Source organism: Peromyscus eremicus, chromosome 8b (assembly GCF_949786415.1).
Source record: "Peromyscus eremicus chromosome 8b, PerEre_H2_v1, whole genome shotgun sequence".
Lineage (NCBI taxonomy): Eukaryota > Metazoa > Chordata > Mammalia > Rodentia > Cricetidae > Peromyscus > Peromyscus eremicus.
The window spans coordinates 45,325,227-45,333,795 of NC_081424.1; the positions used below are offsets into that span (position 1 = coordinate 45,325,227).

General features: G+C 44.2%; 1 long non-coding RNA gene across 1 annotated transcript; it reads right to left on the bottom strand.

Moving 5' to 3' along the window:
* Positions 1-376: 376 nt before the first annotated feature.
* On the bottom strand, positions 377-7,303 carry LOC131918296 (uncharacterized). The gene is made up of 3 exons (XR_009380937.1): positions 7,159-7,303; positions 5,213-5,353; positions 377-792 (listed from the first exon to the last, which is right to left on the bottom strand). It is a non-coding gene; the product is annotated as an uncharacterized LOC131918296 (long non-coding RNA).
* Positions 7,304-8,569: the final 1,266 nt, after the last annotated feature.

The following is an 8,569-nucleotide window of genomic DNA, read 5'->3' on the forward strand; positions in this document are numbered from 1 at the left end:
CCAGCTTGTGTGTGTATGTGTGTGTGTGTGTGTGTGTGTGTGTGTGTGTATGGTGGTGGTGGTGGTGGGAGCTCTTCAACGCTGCTGCAATTTGATTTTGTTGGTGAATTGAGACAACACCCCCTGGAGTTACCTGAAGAACTACAGCTTGGTTATTAAAATCTGTGGCTGGAATCTCATTCACGTAGTTGGTTTTGAAATCTGGGGACCAAGTGCTCAAACACCAGATCCTGTGGGGGACATTTCACATTCAAGTCATCGACATAGGACCATCCACCCCCACAGCTCTTCTTTTCTGCAGCGGTGGCGGAGGGTCCCCATTTTCTCCTCTCCGTATCTGTGTGGTCAGCACCAGCCACACCACCTGCTGTCCAGATGGAGGAGTAAACTGATTTTTATGGAAACCCGGAAGCCTGGAATTCTGTTAAGTGCTTGTCAAGTGAATTAGCTAACCCAGGGAGAGAAAAATAGGAACCTCCCCGGAGAAGGAAGCAAAGGATGAGGTTGAGAGATGTAGAGGATGAGAGGAGGAGCCAGGGGGAGGAGAAAGATGAAGGGCAGAAGGTGGAAGGGTAGAAGAAAACCAGCAAAGAAGAAGTAGAAATGAGAAGGGAATTGTGTGGATGTATTTGTCTTCATCATTTTTTCTCTAGATCTATCTTCCATGTCTGCTTCTCGTTTGTTCTCATCCATCACGTGACCAGCTGCCTGTCTTCTCTGCTCCCCATGTCCTGGAAATCAGTGGCTGTGTAGGGGTGGAGGTATTGACACTTGAGGTTTCCTCCCTAGAACCTGCAACACATTCAAGAGGCAGAGTGAAAATTGATACACACAGTTTGGTCTGAGGAGGTGGCAGGGGTGTCTAGAGGGGTTTGTGAGCCAAGGAAAATGGGCTGGTGACAGGCAGGACAGCCTTTAGAAGGTTAAGGAAATAAAATCAGTGAGCATCAGTACCTGAAGGAACACAGAGGGATCTCAGAAAATCTACTCAGCAGAAGAAGCCAAATGAAAAACAGGCATTCTCATGATCTCATGACTGTGAAGGAAAAAAAATAAAAAGAAAATAGGTGGGACTAATCTGATGTTAGAAGTTGTGATACGGTAATGTCTGAAGAAGAGCCAAAGAGAACTTAGTGGAATGTTGTATGTTTTCTATGTGTGGACTTGGATATTGGAATGTATGGGTATGTGCATATACAGTAACTCATCAAACTGCGTACTTAAGATTTTTACACTTTAATATTTACATATATTATTTTAAAAAGCTAAGCAGTATGAAAGTGTACTTGTAAATCAGTCTGTTAGAATGCAGTTAAATAAAGCAGAGCAGCCTCTGGTTCTGATTTTACAATTTATATTTCTGGATTTTAAATGCTGGTTGAGATTTAAAATTAGGTTTCACCCACACCATGGGAATACATTAGAGCTCTGATTTTTAAGATTAGATTCAACAAATGTGTGCCTTTAAATATTTATTAACTTAAAAATAGATCAATGATAATGTTTATCTCGTGCCTTTTGGTTGCCTGTTTTCTAGGACTTGGGGGAAAGTGTTCATTTTTATTTACATCAAAATAAGTTGAGAAAAAAAATCAGATGGGGGGGTATTCATTATTCTATCCATGACTGTGAACTTGTTTATTAAAGCCTTCCAGAAATAAGGGAAGTAGTTGAATGCTTACTATGCTAGCAAAATCCAAATATTGACAGATGTTTTTAGTTCTTCCAAATATGCCAAAAATGTGTGACAGTAGAGTGACATGAAAACATTGGCTATGATACATAGTGTGTTTGTGTGTATGTGTGTGTGTGTGTGTGTGTGTGTGTGTGTGTAGACTGTGTCTGCAGTTGGATGTTGTTTTAAATCGATAACTATTAACTATTAGGATGTGCCATCCCAGAGCGCCCATTGTCTTCACAGAACTCCACTACCGCAGATGAGAGGACACACATTTCATCCTTGCTTAACTTTAAGAGAAAATGCTGCAAAGCCTGGGGATTGAGGAGCTGGTTGAGGTCAAGCCTTGCATCCTAGTGGACTGTGTGATGCTGGACTTTCACCTTGATCTTTCCAGGGCTTGGTCTCCTCAGGGGAGCTACTAGTGACTGTGGCAGTGTGCAGTCCTGTGGGGACAGAATGATCAAAGTCAGGAATCTGGGTCTGGCACATGACAGGTGCTCATGCATGGCTCTCCTCCCCTCCCCCTTTCCAGGGCTCTCCTAGACAAAAGCAATGACAGCACACACACACTGTTGCCTTTTGGCTTGAACAATTCTGTTCATGTATGTCAGATGTAACAAAATATACAATGGTAGGCAGTGGGGGGGTAACGTTTTTTATTTTATTTTTTATTTATTGTTTTTTTCTTTACTATTGGATAGAGCTAATTAAAATTACCTGTGTGATTTATCTGTAGAAATCTACATCTTCTACCCTGGGGATTTTCTTGTTCTTTTTCTTTTTGTAGATGTAGGGATGGAAACTAGAGCTTAAACTATACTAGACCATCACCCACACACTGTACCACGCCTCCAACAAGTCTCTTTTTCTCAGCATTGGTCTATCTCAGCTACTTGAGGTGATAGACAGCCATTTAGCAGGGGAATCTTATTCTTGGAAAGGATGGTATTCCCTGAATAGGAGATTTGCATAGTCACTGGGATACCAGGAATGGTTATTTTTTCCACAAGGTTACTCATCTTGACAGGCTGGTGGGAAATGCTCAGAAACTTCCATGAAAGCAGGACCTCTCATGTGGTTCATGAACAGGCCCCAAATAACTGCAAGAGCCAGTCTGGACGAATTTAAAAAAAAAAAAAGCAACTTTTCTGATTCATTGGCCTTCGGAATTGGTTTGTAACTCATAGACTCTCCTTAGAACATAATGATGTCATTTTCATCTCCACAAATGTGGCAGACTCTCCAATCTGAGCTGCGGGGATAGCTTTATGAAATGAAATCGCCCCACAGTGCTTTAAATGGAAAGTGCAGCATCAGCGCCGTGGTGGTATCTGTTCTGGAAGCTAATTGAAATTGCTCTGGCAGATGCTAGAAGCAGATGCTGGGGTACATTTGCTCGTGGGGTCACTTTCTCCACATCCCTTCCCAAATCACTCTGCTGCCCTGGGTTCTAGGAGGGAGAATAGGGCCAGCGGGAGGGGAGTTTGTCTCCTGCCCTCCGTACATGACATCTATCTAGTGATGTCATAGGTCTGTCTGTGACTGGCAAGTGCCTTGTGCAACAACGCTGTCTGGTTTCCATAACTACCACACGGACTTGTTGGTATGAATTTAATGTAAAAATTTTTAGAAGAAAAAAAGTCACTAGGTAAGTGAATCATTTAATCTTTAATACCGAGTCTATCGTTAGACCAATACTCATTTAGTCAGTCGACAGACAGACAGACATCTCTTAAATTGTATCAAGTGCTTAGAATACGGCAGGACATAGTGTTTAAACTTGCCGAATCCTCCCAATAGCCCTATAATCTCTATTTTATAGGTGACATACTGCTGTTACTAAGGCTGAAAGGTAAAACAACAACAACCAACTTCCTAGATATTTGTTGAGTGCTGGGAAGTTCTAGACACTTGGCTGCAGAATGAGAACACACAGATTTCTCACATATGACTCTGGCACTCAGACATCAGAGCACAGTAGGAGTGAGGAAAAGTACAGAGCTATCAACATGTCTTTGTTTAAACCCAAAGATGGGTTTAAAATGGCTCAGTGCTGGAGCTGTCCCATGAAGGGACATGCGTAGCCCTTAAAGAGGTAGTGGTGGGGTGAGGTTCCCAGGGACCAGGAGGCAGGTGGAATTATTGGGGTCTGGGGCTTTCCCAGGATGCTGGTTGGACCTGCAGGAGCATCTGGAGTTGTGGTCCAGGTATAGGATGTCAAAATAAAAAGAAGTCATCAGGAGCTGGACTGCAAGAATGAACGCAGAAACTCAGGGGAAATGTACCCTCCAGGTAGCCATGTTGTGAAGAGCTCTGTAATGGTTAATTGTCAGTTGTTGACATGGGGTTTAGAGTCACCTAGAAGATTAACCTCTGGGTGTGTGGCTGAGGGTATTTACAAGGAGCTTTAATAAAAGGCTCACCTGGACCATCTCTCATGCTGGGCTGTGGCAGAATAAAAAGGAACAAAGGAGAAAGTGAACTGAGGCTCAGAGTCATCTCCACGCTTCCTGACTGCAGTGGAACCCAGTCAGCCGCCAAGCCTTCCTGTCATGATGGACTGTGTCTTCAAACCCTGAGCCAAGATACAAACTTCCTTCCTTAAGTTGCTTTTTGACAGGTACTTTGTCATAGCAACAATAAAAGTAACTAATACAACCCGTCAGCCCCATCAACAATCAGTGCTTCATGGTTATCTCATCAGCTTGAGCAGCTGCTAAAGTTTGGAACCCATTTCTAATCTACCCATGCCACCTATGAGCACAGTAAAGATAGTTAGAGAAACTGTCCCAGCTTGTTCTTCTTGGCTGCTGAATCACTTGAGCAACATGCTTGGACCCATGGAGTTCTCTCTTCAAAGAGCTGCCCATCTTTGGTCCAGTTGATTGTATTATTCACGTTTTAATGTTCCTTCATCTTTCAAAGAGAAAGTATCTCTAGGAAAGTGACAGGGAACAGTGGCTGGGGGGACAAGTGTCTCTTTCTTGAGTGATGTAGCCACTGACAAGTAGCCCAGGCCCCGGTAAACCTCCCATCCATGCTCACTTATCAACCTTAATTAGACTCAGAGGCTCATGCATACAAAGGACATGAAGGTAGAGGATGTGTTGGGAAGAGGGGCTTCTGCAAGAGAATGAAGGGGGTTCTGAGAGTGGGGGGGTAGAATGATTAAAGTTCATTATATACATGTATGACACTGTTAACAATAAACTTAAAAATTACAATACACACTATCAACTGATTTAAAAAAAATGAAGTCTTCCTCATCCGTATCTTTTTGTTGGTGATAGTTTTTATTTGTCTGTTTGTTGGAGACAGGGTTTCTCTGTGTAGCACTGGCTATCCTGAATCTCACTTTGTAGACATGCTGGCCTCGAACTCACAGAGATCCTTCCACCTCTGCCTCACGAATGCTGGGATTAAAGTTGTGTGCCACCACGCCCAGCTCCATATCTTTTTAAAAATATAAAATATGAACTCTAAAATGAAAAGAACTAGAAAGTTACTACGTCCTTGGAATTAAGTACTTACAGAATATGGCGGGTATCTCTAATTTCCTAGTAGCCAAGGTAAAAGGTAAATGTGTTGGGTCATTTGGTTTTCATATCGTGACAGAAATAAAGCACTCCTTGACCTGGGGTGTTGCTGAGTTCTGAGTTCTGTGTTCAGATCCTGCGTAGATAGACCATTCATAAGACACATTCATGTAAGTGCCTCCCAGGCATTGTGAAAGTCATAAATGAATATAAGAAAAGCCCCTCACTTTCTGTCCTTAATAAATGTTATTAGGCTGAAAATGGTCCCCTTTCTGTCCTCTGTGGTTTCCAAGAACTGTCCCTTCAGAATGACTTACAAAAGAGACCATTCTCGGGGAGAATGTGGCAGAAGGATTGGGGTGCTCCATTTGTCCCAGTCAGCCACCTGGGACCTGGGGGAGCATCTTCTTTTCCCAGTGTCTGGAGAGGCTGGCACAGGGAGACAGGGGCCTACCAAACAAGGGAGGTTGCCACCAAGTGGTGATTACTCTATGATGTCATCTCAAGTCCTCTGTACTCTACCTATCCCTCTCTCTGAAGCTAGGCCCCCTGCCCTCTCTGTGGAGTCCTGGTAGACAGTGGGGGGTCTTGGTTTCTAGTTCAATGGCATAATTTTCTAATTTAATGGTTAAGAGACACACTATCGCCATTTGAATTGTTACATTTTCTACAGGAAGTTTAAAGTATTGAGTCAAAATATATTGAACGTGTTTGGCCTTGGGAACCATGTGTAGCCCTCACTGGAAAGAGCAGCCACATTGCTCTTTCTCAGCGCCATGGTGCTCAGCCCCGGCTCAGGGTAGCCCTGTGGATCCCTTCCCTTCTTACTCCCCTCCCCTTCTCTTCCTTACCCTTCCTCCCCATCCCTTCTCTCCCCTCCCTTCTTCTCTCCTCCTTACCATGAACTAACCCTTCCTCCACACCATCACTTTTTGATCTGCTTGTACTGGTTGAGCAATGCCTTGCATACCCTGGTCTCATTCACTTCTGCTCCATCTCCCTGTCCAGGAAACACCCCTCATCGATTCAATCTCATCTCCATCTTATTCCTGAAGGACTCTTCAGCAGGCTGACCATGACCCCTCGCTTGAGCTCAGTGGTCAGAATGAGAATTGTACTTCACAGTAGCTAGTTTGCACTCTTGTATTTTGTTGTTGTTGTTTTTTGTTTTGTTTTGTTTTTATACTCATATTTACTTCATGTAAAAACCTGGGCCTTCAACGACTATATATAGAGGGAGAGATAAGAGCCATGTATAGCTAATTCTGCTTCAAGGCCATCATATCAAATGCATGAGATGAATTACTAAGGGAGGACCACACAGAGGACATGAGGAGACAGCATGAAGGAGACTGTTCAGAGCACAGCTTTCTCACCAGTGTGCTGGATACTGGAGAATTTCAGGGCTGTCCCTTTGGCAAGCAGCTCACTGGAGGGACTTGGCTGGCTTTGAACTTTATCTTGGTGGGTTGTGCTAAGAACAGCATTCCCTCTGTGGACTACCTGCTATGAAGACAGGAAGAATACTTTCTAATAGAAGGATGAGATGTAGCCATTGCAATTGTGTATGTGTGAAGTTAGAAGGGACACACAAGGAGTGAAGTGTGGTGGTGTTATGATTATAGTCCCAGCACTTAGGAGACAGAGGCAGGAGAATTGCTACAAGTTCAAGTTCAACCTTGGTTATAGAGTAATATCCTGTCTTAAAACAAAACAACAACAAAACTCAAAAGAAGTAGAAGATAAAAAGGAGGAGAAATGGTAAGATAGAAAATGGATCATGCCTCTCCCTCTCCCCTCCTCTGTCTTTGCCTCCCTCCTCCCCCACATGTGTGGAGAGCAGTAGGAAGTGAGCCCACTTGCCAGTAGGCACTAGGGAAGGCGGGTTGGTTTGACACCACACACAGTCTCTGAGGTCGAGCTAATGAGTGTGAATCTTACTCTCAAGACGGAGGAGTCAGTTCACGTGTCAGAAGCAAAACAGAATGATGTCATCTCAGCAGAGCTTTAGAGACAGACCTACGTCCTTCTCGGGCCACAAGGAGAGAGGATGTGGTGATGAGAAGACCTCAGGGGACATTTTCAATGTTTCACGAGTAAGAAGCAGACATGCAATAAGACAGCAACGATGAGATCACAAGGCTGAGCGGACGCAGGGGGTGGGAGGGTGGTGGGGGGAGGTATTTCACACAGTCATAGGACTTGATACAAGAGGAAGGAAGCAATGCACCAATCAAGAAAGAGGCAGGGCAATAGAGAGAGTGAGGTTGGGGAGCTTGAGCCTGGAGGCTGGGAGAATGCTTATAATGGCCAAGTGACATCCTCCCTCTGTCTTGCCGAGTCAAAGCCCCTTCCTGGCTCCGCTGAATGACTTAGGATTGGCTTGAGCCCATCAGTAAGAGTCTGAGGAGAGGAATGACCTAGTTCTCCTTAACAAGCTCTATAAAAAGAAGTCAGCTGGGGCCCTGGGATAGCTAGTCTTGCCAGTACAAGGACCCGAGTCCATTTCCCAGAACCTGTGTTTTATAAAAAGCCACAAGGGGTCGTGCACGCTTGCAATTCCAGTGCTTAGGAGGCGGAGACGCTAAGCCAGCTAGCTTTGTCTACTTGTTGAGTCCCAACCCAGTGAGAAACCCTGCCTCAAAAGACGAGGTGAAAAACACTTGCGGAAGGACACCTGAACCATTCTTCTGGCCTCTAAATACATGCATACTCATACCCTGCACCCACCACATACATACAAGGCAATGGAGTGGGGGGGCCTCCTAAGTAAAAGAAAGTAGCTAAGAGGTAGCTCTGATGGATGCTGGTTTCTTGCCTGAGGTGAGGGCAGGGCCTCTTTGGTCCACAAAGAGGATTTCAAGAGCCTCATGAAGAAACCAATCCGAAGTCAGGGCATTGTTGGTTTGGGATGCAGCGTGAAACCAGGAATCGGTAAACTGTCCCACAGAGAGACTACAGGTGTATTTTCTGTTCGTGTTTGGTTGCTTACAGCCAGACATAACAGATCTAATAAAAACAACAACACACAAGAATAGGAGAAGGGATGAGAGAGACATGGTTGCGGATTGGGGAGCTTCAGGCTGAAGACACAGGATCAATAAATAATATTTACCCTAATTTTTTTCTAGTCATGTAGGCTTTATCATCTAAGTTTATGGTGTATAAAATGTTATTGCCTATGAATCCCACATAGAATTATTAATTCAAGCTACTTAACCCACTCATCTCCTCACCAACTTAGCCCCTTTTTGTGATGAGAATACTCAAAATGCACTCTTACCTTTTCCCCTTCCTCTCCTGGTAGTAACATCTCCCAGGATGGGCAGGGTTCTTACTACCCAGTCTTCTC